Raw genomic sequence first — 13,135 nt, 5'->3', positions numbered from 1 at the left:
TATCTTTCAGTGCTCCCTCTAAACGTCAATGGACTCAATGCTCCAATCAAAAGACATAGGGTAACAGAATGGATATGAAGTGACAAAAAATACACTAGTGCCAGTTGTGGGCACCTTCTAATGTTCTGAAAAATCACTCATTTCTGTCAAACAGCATGGCCTGAGACCAAGTGTCCAAGCATGGAAGACAATCATCCACAATCCCATAGAGAGAGAGAGAGAGAGAGAGAGAGAGAGAGAGACAGAAGAACCATTGGCTCAGCTGTGATCATGTGACGTTCAGCAGCACATACTATTACTATTGCAAGACACTGCTCGTTTATCAAGTTAAAATTTATTAGAAATGTTTGCTCATGTTGTGGAACACTTTCAGAACAAGTTACTCACAATCCAAGGTTTTACTGCAGGTGGTAATAATCCCACGGTCATCTGGAGGGTTAGCACAGAGTCTGAACTGGATCAAACCAGTCAAAAATTGGGTCATGGAGGCTTGTTTGGAGTTTGTGGCTTCTGGCATTTGACCTTAGTCTCTGGTGGCAATCAGCACTTCTAAGCAGGGCTAGAAAACTGGGTTATTGTGGCTTGTTAGTGAGTCCCTGGTGATAAGCTCAGACAAAGAGAAAAACATATCAAAACCTTAGATGAGTCTGAAAACCAAAATTTCAAAACATGTGAAGAAAACTAATATTAAAAACCAACAACATTGGTAATCAAAGAAAATGAATACAATAAAAACTTAAAAACAAGATTCTACAATGGATTTCTCATAGACATGATTGTTCACCAATATTTGCTCCTCCTACCTGGAAAAGTATTTTAATTCTTCATTCTAATGAACTCAGATATGGGTGATTTACTCTGAAAAAAAAACAACAAAGCAATAAAATTCCTCTATGAGTCTACTGCTTGAATATTTCCTGTAATATGTATGTATGTATGTATGTAGGTATGTATGTATCTATCTATCTAATTATCTTTCTTCCTATCATTTACATCTATGTAAATATTTGCATGTGGATCCATTTCCTTTTGTTTCTCCAAAGGGTCCTGTGTTTCCCTCCAATAGAAACAAAATACAGCCCTGTCTTATACATTACAGCTCTTTAAATATTTGTAACAAATATCATGTATCTTTGTCTTTCATTCTATCAATTAAACATCCCAACCTCATAATTTTTCCTTATGCAGCATTAATGTCAAGGTCCTCACTATCACACTTACCTATCTATTTCTCCAAATGTTTTTTTTTTTTTTTTTTTTTACTGTTTGTTTATTTTTGAGACAGAGAGAGACAGAGCATGAGCAGGGAAGGGGCAGAGAAAGAGGGAGACACAGAATGTGAAGCAGGCTCCAGGCTCTGAGCTGTCAGCACGGAGTCCGACGCAGGGCTCGACGCGGGGCTCGAACTCACGAACTATGAGATCATAACCTGAGCCGAAGTCGGATGCTTAACCGACAGAGCCACTCAGGCGCCCCTATTTCTCCAAATGTTTAATGCGGAAATCTTAAACTTTACATTGTTGGGAGTAAATATGTAAAACAATTTAAGTCTGGAACCACAACAAAACCCACTCTTGTTAGTCTTTTTCCCTCATGATTATTTAAAGAAACATCACCAAAAATATGGTCTGAACAAAATCAGAAGCTGGAATATAATGGGGAAAATATATTCTTAGTCAAAAATCTGGATGAAAATTCCATCTCTGCCTCTCACATGAGCAAGTTATTTGACCCTTATGAGGCTTGGTTCATTCAGCATTCATATGAGGATTCAAAAGTCTTATTTCCAAGGGTGCCTGGGTGGCTCAGCTGGTTAAGCATCTGACTTGATTTTGGCTCAGGTCATGACCTCACCAATGTGAGATGGAACCTCACATTGGGCTCTGAGCTGAGCATGGAGCCTGCCTGGGATTCTGTCCCTTTCACTCTGCTCCTCCCTCACTTGTGCTCTTTCCAACAAAGAATAAAAATTTTAAAAATATTTAAAAATCAAAAGACTTACTTACATAATAATCATGGCTTAAGGAATTATGTAAATAAACTCAATGAGAACCACTTCACAATGTTTGAAAATAATGATAAAAATATATTTTAAAAAAGCACTATCCAACTTTGAATCATACATCTTGACAAAATAAATACTTGAGTGTAAGTCTGACAAAAGCATGAATTATATTCTCCCAGTTGCAGAGGTTATTTTTGAAAAGACATGTCTCAGCACTAGTCATTTTAATCTAGCTCATTTGGAATAACCCTTAAGGTGGGCCAAAAAAGCAAACAAACAAACGAACAAAAACAAAATAACACAAACCAACTCTGCCTTAATATTATTTTTCCATGGTGATTCTTCCTAGTTCTGATGTTTCTGTATGATGTATTTAGTTGAATGGGACTCAGTGATGGAAGGAAGGCAATATTGTGTAAACTTGGTTGACAGTTTGCAATTGATGGGGAGGGTGCCTCAGTAAAAGAGAAATCTGGAGCTGGAAGTCAATAAAATAAAAATGTGAGAAGCATGAAAATTTCACTTACATAAGAAAATCACTGATTTTTTTTGAAACTGGAAGAAAAATTATTATTCTAGGCATGAGAGTGCCATGTAGTATCTTGATCCATCATGGTTACCTGCAAGTGATCATTCTTCAGATTTGTACAGACACACACACCATGGATATGTGCAGGAATGCAATAAGCAGAACATGAATGGGCAAGGGCATCCGCAGAATTCTGGGAGGAAAACACTGCTGCTCAAATGTGACAACGTGTGATTGAATGTGTAAGTAATAGTCAATATTTTGACTTTAGAAAGAGGTCATTACAGGCTCATCCAGGAAAGCAGAAAAGGATTTTAGGTTGTCAAGTCAAAGAACAATGTCAAAGTCCAGCTTCTTGAGTGAGCAGGACTTGATCACTTCCCAAAGCGAGACCCCTGACACACTGAGAGGGGCCCGCTCAGCCACTAGGCTCCCACTGCTCCTTTACTGGGCATTGGAAAGAACAGCAACTGCTTGCTTGCCCTCTTAACAGGAAAGAAAAAAAAAAAGTGGCCACAACAGCCCTAACAGCTGTCACTGCCAGGGAAGGGGACATGGAGAATTCGAAATGGGATAAATAGGGTTGGCACGACAATAAAGATGTGGAGAATTAATACTGTACCAGGCAACTTCCTCACGATCTCCCTAGCCTTCCATCAAAAGCAACTGAGACTAATTAAATCAAGCCAAGTATTTCAATTGACACATAAAAAGACAGGTTTAGCTCTGAATTCTTTTCTCTGTTTGATATGATTAATGTTGCATTACACTACAGAAGGCCACTTGGTAAGCGGTTAAACCATGGTACATTTGGCATTTATGAAAGACTTTTTGTCATGTAGCAATGATGCTTTTAAAGCCTGACCACACAGTTTTGAGTTTGGCTTTGATAGCGCCCTAGTGAAGGCTGTCTGTGGAAAACTAGTGAAATATTTTTCTCCAGCATGTAGTTAGGCCTGCTGCTTTCAACACTGAGACAAGATGTTAGAACACATTTGCTCAATTTCAGATCAAAGAAACCTTCCTGACTTACATTCCTATACATTTCTTCTATAAACGCTTAACTAATTCTGTTGACCTCAGTGCTCAGAGTAGATATTGTTATTACTATTACTATAGCTACCATTGTGTAATCATATTGATCTCATAAAAGCTCATATTTTTTATTAAAAAGATTCTTCCACATGTCCTCTCAATTTCTTACTTCCACTCCAATTTTAAAATAAATTTTCAATCATCAGCAATTCATGTCACATAGAATGCTACCTATATTTCCATAAAAACATTGAGAAATAACCATATATACCTAAAGCTTTTCAAACCCTGTTAGGTTTTCAACTCTTGAGCAATGGAATCATAAGAGTTAACACAAACATTAGCAAATGAATCTGCTATCCTTAACAAATGAGTTTAGAGAGTAGGAAATGTTTTATTGAAACAAACCTTAATGAACATTATAGGAAAAGAAAAAGAGACGCCATTATAGAATGCATGTAAGTACCTTTGCCACAAAGACAGACTTAATATAAGAATCTATTTCTAAGTAATGCTTCCTTTCAATGACATCATTTCCAATAAAACTTCCACTTTAAACTGAACTATCTCCAAATTTGTATTTGTCACTATGGGTGCTCTTTTTTCTAAACTCATTTAGGAAAGCTAAGGATGGCTGTCTAATTAGTCTACAGGGTAATAACTTTTCACACTTAAGAAAAATACTCATAGTTTTTAAGCCCAGATAGATGAAAAATTATTTAAATGGAAAGTATGTGGTAAATTTAGTGTGAAAAAAACTTAAAAGAAAGAATTCTGGTTAGCCAAGGTTTGCTTTCAAATAATTAAAAATAAACCATTCCACACTGTGGAGTGGAAAGATAAGGGCCTGTAGGCATTCTTAAATATATATCTCCCATTATATTATTCATTGTTTAACACTTGCTAACATAGAACACAGTATGTGTAATAGTGCTTATACCTCTCAGACCACAACCATTGTTATAGCCGCAAAAGAAAAAACAACACTTGGATTGGTTTAAAAGAGCGAATTCCAAAACGTCTATGTCTCTGCATCATTGTGTGGCTATTGCTAATGGAGGTCAAGGCAGGCCAGCTTCAAAGGGGCTGCAAAATTTGTCAGAAATATGTCTACTTGCTGTACATTTCTAGGCATTCTCCCAAAAAATTTCTGGTTCTTGAGAGCCCCTTATTTCAAACGGAAACAATATATCTGACCTAGTTTCCAGCATAGAGCTTATATTCATTCAACTAGGCTTCAGCTCCCTATCTCATCATCTGCCTCCTTGATAAAAGCTGAGCAGATACCCCTCTAGTAGAACTCATTATCCAAAGGCTTCCTTCCAGGCATTAGCCCACTCAGGTAAAGTGGTCATTATTTCCCAAGGATAAGGGTTACTTTCTGAGTTTTGTTTTTTTTTTTTTCCAAAGCCACATTTGATTATAAGGATAGCACTCCTAACAATTTCTCTTCCTCGTTTCTCCTTCCTGTGCAAAAGGCCATTGGTGGGACAGTCTGCTAAGGCTGAAGAGAACTTTTGTTCTTAAGAATTTTTAGGTCTAAGAGAAATCGTCAGGAGAGTCACGCCATGAAAATTGGCAAAATAAATTTCTTATGCGTCATTTGCTAAATAGAATTCCAAGATTACCTGCAAAATCGGGTTTATTTGAGTGCTTTTTATGGGGAGAATTTGTAAATCAAGGATAAAAATTCTATTTTATGTGTTCTGATTATGCAGTATTAACCGTAAAGATAAGGGCTCTGTTATATGTAAAATATCACCAAAGAATTAAAAGACATTATCAACTTTTATAGAAATGTGTTTGTATATGTAGAGAATGCATATTTATACCAAAAAATATAACAAGTTCTCATTTTAAGATGATTCATTTTTGTCGTTGTTGTTTTATTCAGATCATGAGCTTTGATCCAGTTTCTAAAACTAGCTAAATTCATGCATTATCTCTTCTCATTTTTGTTGGTCATCAAGATGACACATTTAATTCCCTTCAATTGATTACCATGACTCAAGTTCACCTATTTCCAACTTACAATTATTTCAGGAAGGATTCAGTGAAACTGCCTATTTTGCCAAGGGAAAAATATTCAACTTTTGATTACTTTCTTTTATTTTCTTATGCTAGAGAGCTTCTAAATCTTCCCTTTAGCTTTGCTTCACCGCTCTCCAGAGCAAACTGCCAAGACCCTCCCATTATCATTCACCTCCCTAAACACTTCCATATCATTTCTCTTGTGTGCACTTTACAGAATCACAGAACAAACCAATTTAATCTCTGATGCTTGACAGTATATTTCACAGGTTGGTCTCTCTTTTATGTAATACTTATAGATGTGGATTGATCAAATAAAATATTTAGAAAAGATTAGTTTTATAAGAGAAACTTTGATTATACCAATTTATACCAAACAGGTCATGCACATTCTTTCATGTTTAATATATGTATCTATCTATAGAGACAGAGATACATGCATACATACACAGATACACAGATACATACCTGCTGCACATAAGTAAAATTGCCTGTTTTGCACCCGTTTGCTTACCTGTCTTTAAGGTAATCTAAACTATTGTGTGTGTGTGTGTGTGTCTTTCTGTTTTGTAGCATAATTCCTTTTGCTTTATGGCTCAATAAATAAAACATTCCATCATTTAAACCAACTCTTAAAATCTGTGTAACCAAGATAAGGATGTGGTAAGGATGTTACTTACATAGTCAATCACAGTTTCAGTGGGAGATAAATAATAAATACTATAGCACTCATATCCTCTATTTCCTAATATTTTACCCTTCCTTATTTGGCAGTTACTGGCAGATAATAGGTGATTAATATATATTTGATAAGGGACTGATTAAATTGAATGCTCTCAATTGTTTAAAACATCACCTTACCTTTTCTCATGAGTGTTGAACTAAAACATTTCATGATTTCCTAGTCCACCAGAGTTATATTCCTGTTTAAGTTATTTTTTCCATTACATTTAGTGTAATACTGGTTTGGTTTTGTTTTGTGTGTGTGTTTGTTACAAATTTCTATGACCTTGTGAACCCTATCCAGAGTCCAATTAAGTAATTTAAACCATTCTATTGTTTGGAGACTTCTGCGTGTCTTGTTGATTTTTTCTCCCAAATAAATTAGCATGCATTTCTTTGAATATTTAAATTAGAAATTTCCATAAATCACTTACTCCTTATTACATGCATCAAACTTTATACAATCAGTAGCCATCATGACAAGTATCAAAAGGGATCAGAGCAGAGTGAAAAAGGATTTTTCTGCCTTTTCTAGGGCACTGTTCTGCATTCCACTTTGCTTATGTCCCCACATCTTCTTCCATCCCAGAGAAAGACAGGTCTGCTCCTGCCCAGCCACCACCTCCCCAACTCCACTCGAGTACAGTGAGTATCTCCTTTCTAAGGGACTGGGAGTTCAGGGCATTTTCTCTTGCTTCCTTTTTTAACCTCTCTCCTCATGGTTCCTTCCTATCCAGTTGTCACTTTTCAATACATATGTTACTTAAACTTCTTTGAGCTAATGTCTCTTAGTGGCATTTGACACTAATAATCAAATCCCCATAGTTAAAATATTTTCTTTCCTCATTTTCCCCTGACTCTCACTCTTCTTACACTCTTTCTACTTTATAGGCTACTTACCAGTTTCCTTTGTTGTTATCCATCCCTAAAGGTTAGGGTTGCCCTACATTCTATTTGGGGAACTCTTCTCTTCACTCCCATCCATGGATTCTCTGCCAGGCACCTTGCTTCCAGCACCAGTTCAATGTTGGTGCTTCTCCATTCTCAATGCCCCGGTCTTCCCCTCTCTCCTGAGCATCAGACAGATCTGTCCAATTGCTTACCAGACCTCTGAGTCGAATATCCCACAGAGCATAAAACTCTTGCCTGTATTACTTCTCTATGGCTCTTGTAACAAATTATCACAAATGCAGCAGCCTAAAATGACACAAATTTATTCTTTTACAGTTCTGGAGGTCAGAAGTCCTAAACTCAGTGTGTCCGCAAGGCTGTGTGTTCTTTCTGGGAGCTATAGGAGAGAATTTATTTCCTTACCTTTCCTGGCCTCCAGCTTTTTCTCACACCACTCCAACTTCTCCTTCCATCATTGTATCTCCTTCTCTGACTGTGACTTTTCTGCCTCCTTCTTCTTATGATTACATAAGGCCAACCCGTACTGTCCAGGAAAATCTCTTTATCTCAAGGTCCTTAATTTATATATTTTTTAAGTTTATTTATTTATTTGGGGAGAGAGAGGGTGAGGGAGGGGCAGAGGGAGAAGGAGATAAAGAGAATCCAAATCAGGTTCCACACTGTCAGCACAGAGCCCAATGCAGGACTCAAATCCACCAACCCTGAGATCATGACCTGAGCTGAAACCAAGATTCAGATGCTTAATCACCTAAACCACTGAGGTGCCCCCTCAAAATCTTTAATTTATTTGCATCTGCAAAGTCCTCTTAGGCAATCAGGATGTGGCCCTCTTTGGGGTCCCAGTATCATGTCTACCATAATATACCGCATTGAACCACTTCTTCCCTCCAAACTTCTTCCTCCAACACTGATTCTCAATGAATGACACTGCCATATAATGAGTTCTTCAACTCAGAAAAATCTTGGAGTCATCCTTGGTTCTTTGCTTTAATTTACTTGTTTGTTATACAGATTCAGTCACCAGTTTCTACTGATTTTATATTCTAAATATTTTTTAGGGGCGCCTAGGTGGCTCAGCCGGTTGGGCATCCGACTTCAGCTCAGGTCATGATCTCGTGGTTTGTGAGTTCAAGCCCTGCATCGGGCACTGTGCTGACAGCTCAGAGCCTGGAGCCTGCTTTGGATTCTCCCTCTGTGTCTCCCTCTCTTTTTCTGCCCCTCCCTGTTCACACTCTGTCTCTGTCTCTCTCTCTCTCAAAAATAAATAAACATTAAAAAAATTTAAAAAAAATTTTTTTAAATTTTTTTTTTCAACATTTTTTATTTATTTTTGGGACAGAGAGAGACAGAGCATGAACGGGGGAGGGGCAGAGAGAGAGGGAGACACAGAATCGGAAACAGGCTCCAGGCTCCGAGCCATCAGCCCAGAGCCTGACGAGGGGCTCGAACTCACGAACCGCGAGATCGTGACCTGGCTGAAGTCGGACGCTTAACCGACTGCGCCACCCAGGCGCCCCAAAAAAACCAATTCAAATTTCTCCATCTTCAGTGTTGCTTACAAAAATCAGGCTATTATCACTTCTTGGCCTTTTCACAGCTCTCCCTGTAGGGTGCCTTTCATTACCTGTTCTATGTTCCTAAACATAATTCTGATTCTGTTAGTTCACTGCTTATCGCCATTTCCTTCAGAAGAAAAATCAAACTTAGCTTATATTATAAATTTAACGTTTCCCTCTTAAATTTTTTTAATGTTTATTTATTTTTCAGAGAGACAGAGACAGAATGCGAGTGGGTTAGGGGCAGAGAGAGAGGGAGACACAGAATCCCAAGCAGGCTCCAGGCTCTGAGCTGTCAACACAGAGCCTGACACGGGGCTCGAACTCACGAGCCGTGAGATCATGACCTGAGCCGAAGTTGGACGCTCAACTGACTGAGCCACCCAGGCACCCCTAGTGTTTCCCTCTTAAACCTTATCTCTTGCTGTCATATCCCCATTTCCTGCTTCTCTACTGAACTCAAAAGTTGCATGAACTCTTCCAGCTCCATGTTACTCACGATGAAAGCTGTTCATTCTGTCTGGAATGCCTTGTCCTATCTGAATCCCTGAGTCATACTCGTGCCTCCTACCTATCCCCCCACTTTCATAACATTCACCCTTGAAAGTTTTCCTCTCTGTGTTCAAGCTGGTTGCCACCTTTCCTTTGTTCCGCATGCACATGAACTTTACCAATCTGGCATTATAAATAAACACAGGTTATACATAACCAAAGGTTCCTTATCTGTACCTCTCTTCACATTGTATGCTCTGGGAAGGCAGATCTATGTCTGCCAAGGCTGTGGCTTATCCTTGTGGCTAGCACAGTGTTGTACAAGGGCTCACTATGCTTTGTGGAAGAAATGGGTTTGCAATAAACCTGTACCATTTCTGTGAGAGTTACTAAATATAACTGAAGAATTTGATACTGACCAACATTGTATGAACCATTTAGAGCCATTTCCATGAAACATTTAACATTTAAAATTCTTATTATATACAGAGAAAATCCAACTCAATTAATGTCTGTGAAAATCATACTGGGGACATGACACTCTGTCAGCTACTATCAAATGTACAAAATTCACTTAAATATCCTGAAAATGCTAACAAGAAAAATATGCTAGATATAAAAATAACAATGCAATATACAATAAGATGCATGTTTTAAGAAAAATCTCCACGGATGCACAACTACGCAAAAAAAGAAACTGTTATTGTAAAATGTTAGTGCATTTGGTCAGTCAATAGTCCAGGCTGTAAAGACCATTGCCCTGGAGGTGGAGCCCAGTATCACCATCAAAAAGATAAAGGACAATGGGAAGCCTGGGTGGCTCAGTCAGTTAAACATCTGACTTTGGCTCAGGTCATCATCTCACTGGTTGGTGAGTTTGAGCCCCACGTCAGGCTCTGTGCTGGCAGCTCAGAGCCTGGAGCCTGCTTCAGATTCTGGGTCACCCCCCCCCCCCCCCGTCTCTCTGCCCCTTCCCCACGCTGTATCTCTCTCTCTCTCTCAGAAATAAATATAAAAATTTTAAAGAAAGAAGATAAAGGACAAGATCCAGCATAGAGAGGACACCCCCTGAGTAGCAGAGGCTCAGCCCTCCAGAAACGCAGCAGGGACATGGCCACGTGTTTCTGACTGCAGCATCCAGTGTCAACTGCCCCAGGACCTACATCTGAAGAAGAGGTGGCTGTTCATTCTTCAAACTTGTGTTGACAGTGTCCAATGATGGTATTACGCTGCACTCTTGCCATTCACCCAACTTAAGTTTAGAAATGACCAGTTTCAGTCATAGCTGAACCTGTCCAAAATGTTATTAAAGGTTTTGCTGCATGGTTACAAACAAACCAACAAAGTACCCTGAGGAAATAAAGAGACAGTGTATTTTTCATCTTTTTTTTTTTTTTAAGCATAGCATCTCACTGGGACTTGGTATATATGTACTGAGAAGGAAATCTGGCAAAAGCAGATAAAAAAGGGGACCAGCCAGATGTCCAAGGCCAGATACTCCCCTTGCATGCTTTTGGCTTCTGTAATATTGCTTGCCTCCTGCATCCTCCAACTGCCCACATAGCACAAGCGATAAGTGCCCCCCTCCCCTGCCTTTTTTTTTTTCCTTTGAGCCCCTGCAATCCCACCCATAAAAGGAGACCAGCGCCAGGGCTCGGGGATCAGCCTTTGGAGGTGACTCTGTTGGGCCGGCACTGGTGCGAAATAAATTGTCTTTTCTGATTCCCCGAGCACATGTTGCTTGTCTCTTTCTGGGTGCCAAGTATTTGCTGTAACAGTATAAGCATTTTAAAACATGGCACCATAAATCTTTGATTCTTCCTCATCAATAAATGGGGTCATTGTCCCACGTCTTAGATCTAGACGGACTTGTGTCTGCTTAACCATAGAGTATAGCAAAAGTGATCCTATGTGACTTCTAAAGCTAAGAAACAAAAAGCCAAAAGCATCCTCCTAGTTCTCTTAGAATATTCAGTTTCTTGACTCTAATTCTTGGGATGTTCTTTCTCAGAACTCACTTGCCATGATATAAGAAAATTTGAGATACATGGAGATCGGTCCAGCTAAGACCAGACATTTGAGTGAGAGAGTTTCCAGATTGTTCAGCTCTCTGAGTCTTCCCACATGAGGCTCTCATAGTAGTGGCAAGAGACAAGTAATCCTCTGTGCTCTCTCCAAATTCCTGACTCATAAAAAATCTGTGCACATGATGAAATAGCCCCATTATTTTATAGTGCTGACTTTGAGGTGGTTTGTTATGCAATAATAGATAAGCAGCCCAAGGGTAGCTGCTCAAAAAGCATTTAAAGAAGAAAAAGAAGAGAAGGGAAGGAAGGGAAAAGAAGGAAGTTAAGAAAAAGGAGAAAGAAAGAGAAGACAGAGACAGGAATACAGAGACAGGGAGAATAGAGAAACAGACAGAAAGACACAGAGAGAAAGAAAAAAGAAAGGAAGGGAAGTAAGTTAGAAAAGCAGAAAGTTTGGAAGAAGAAAAGAAATCTCTAATTCAGAGAGAAGGGGAAAAAGAATTTTCTGAAAGGTAGGATTTAAGCTGGGACTTTGATTGATGGGTAAGACTTAGAGAGAGGGCTTTGTAAGAGAAAAAACATATCAAGTGGGTCAGTTAGGTGTCAGTCTAAAAAGCAAAGGCCACTTGATGTATATCAGATATGAAATGTTTAGCATAGGAACCAGAGGCTTAGACAACCAAGGGAAAAACTGGGATCAAAGGTCAAGAAAGCCACCAGCATTAGATGGAGATGGGGGAGTTCTCACAAGTGTGCTGGGCTGGGGGTGGGGAATCCTGCTCATTGAATCTCAATGCCTGGCTGCCACTGTGCTTGGAACATAATGACTTCGCCTTCCCTTATGCCTTCCTACTCTTGTATTAGTGTTTTTTCTTGGCAAACTATCCTATATCCATTCAGGGAAAGGAATTCTGGAAAAAGCATTTCCTGGCTTCCCCTCTGCCTTACAGAGGAAGTGATGGTGAGTTGACAGAGGGCCATCAGCACACCAGGCAAGTAAGTGCTAGTAAGTCCGACATCAGTGTGGACACAGGTCACCCTTAAAAAATAGGAAATTCCCACTTTAACTGGATTTTTTGGTGGAAGATAAGAATCAGAAAGTAGGTTGGAGCCAGATGTGTACTTTTTTTTTTCCCTGTGGGAACTAGGAGGAAGAAAACACACAGCATAGGAAAGAAGAACTGGGAGAGAAACTGCAGAATAATAACTAATAAATAGGATTCGGTGATTGCTCATGTTGGGGCTAAAACCTGGGATTCCAACCTAGGATGCTGGGCTACAGAAAGTTTTACTTTTCCTACTAAGGCAGTGGTTCTCTAAATTTCAGACTTTTCATCTACTATCCTGAAGATTTTTGTTAAAATCCATGTACTATCCATAGTATTGATCATTTAATTTAAATACCATGATTTTAAATCAGTAATTCTGTTACAAGGAAGATTGACATCCTGGTCCAAAATGGCACACGTGTATCACCCAGTAAAATGGAAGGTATCAGTGTGAACCATCCTGAGTCTGATGGCCTCCTGACACTCCATGCAAATAGAAATTGTTTTCTTTCTTAGCAGAGGGAAATAAATGGTAACAAACTGTGACCATTAAGCAAGCTACACCAAGATTTATGCCTCCTTTTCCAAAGACAAACTATACAGATAATGCATCAAGGAAAGAAAACGTGTACTATTTGGGGGAAAATCCTAGAAGAAAGTTTCTTAACCATAAACTGTACTTTCTTATTTTTTAATACTTATAATAGTGAATAGAAAGCCACTTGCTTCCAGTGGAAACACTGGCTGTCACTGTGACTCTACTAAAATGAAACTAG

The 13,135-nt window shown here is 38.9% G+C and overlaps 1 long non-coding RNA gene across 3 annotated transcripts in view; it reads right to left on the bottom strand.

Annotated features, from left to right (window-relative positions):
• Nucleotides 1-315: 315 nt before the first annotated feature.
• Nucleotides 316-13,135, bottom strand: part of LOC109272181 (uncharacterized) — a 164,047-nt gene continuing 151,227 nt past the window's right edge. Inside the window, exons 1-3 of one of the 3 annotated variants that reach the window (XR_002082331.2) lie at nucleotides 7,224-7,636; nucleotides 804-858; nucleotides 316-607 (exon numbers count right to left, since the gene is read on the bottom strand). This is a non-coding gene — a long non-coding RNA (uncharacterized LOC109272181). Of the gene's footprint in view, nucleotides 608-803; nucleotides 859-2,311; nucleotides 2,574-7,223; nucleotides 7,637-13,135 lie in introns of those variants that run through there. The other 2 variants (XR_002082329.2, XR_008418305.1) reach the window with 2 other exon arrangements.

Source organism: Panthera pardus, unplaced genomic scaffold (assembly GCF_024362965.1).
Source record: "Panthera pardus isolate Hobbes unplaced genomic scaffold, ASM2436296v1 HiC_scaffold_11, whole genome shotgun sequence".
Classification (NCBI taxonomy): domain Eukaryota; kingdom Metazoa; phylum Chordata; class Mammalia; order Carnivora; family Felidae; genus Panthera; species Panthera pardus.
The sequence above is the reverse complement of the archived record's forward strand: the minus strand, read 5'-3'. Positions and strand labels throughout refer to the sequence as shown.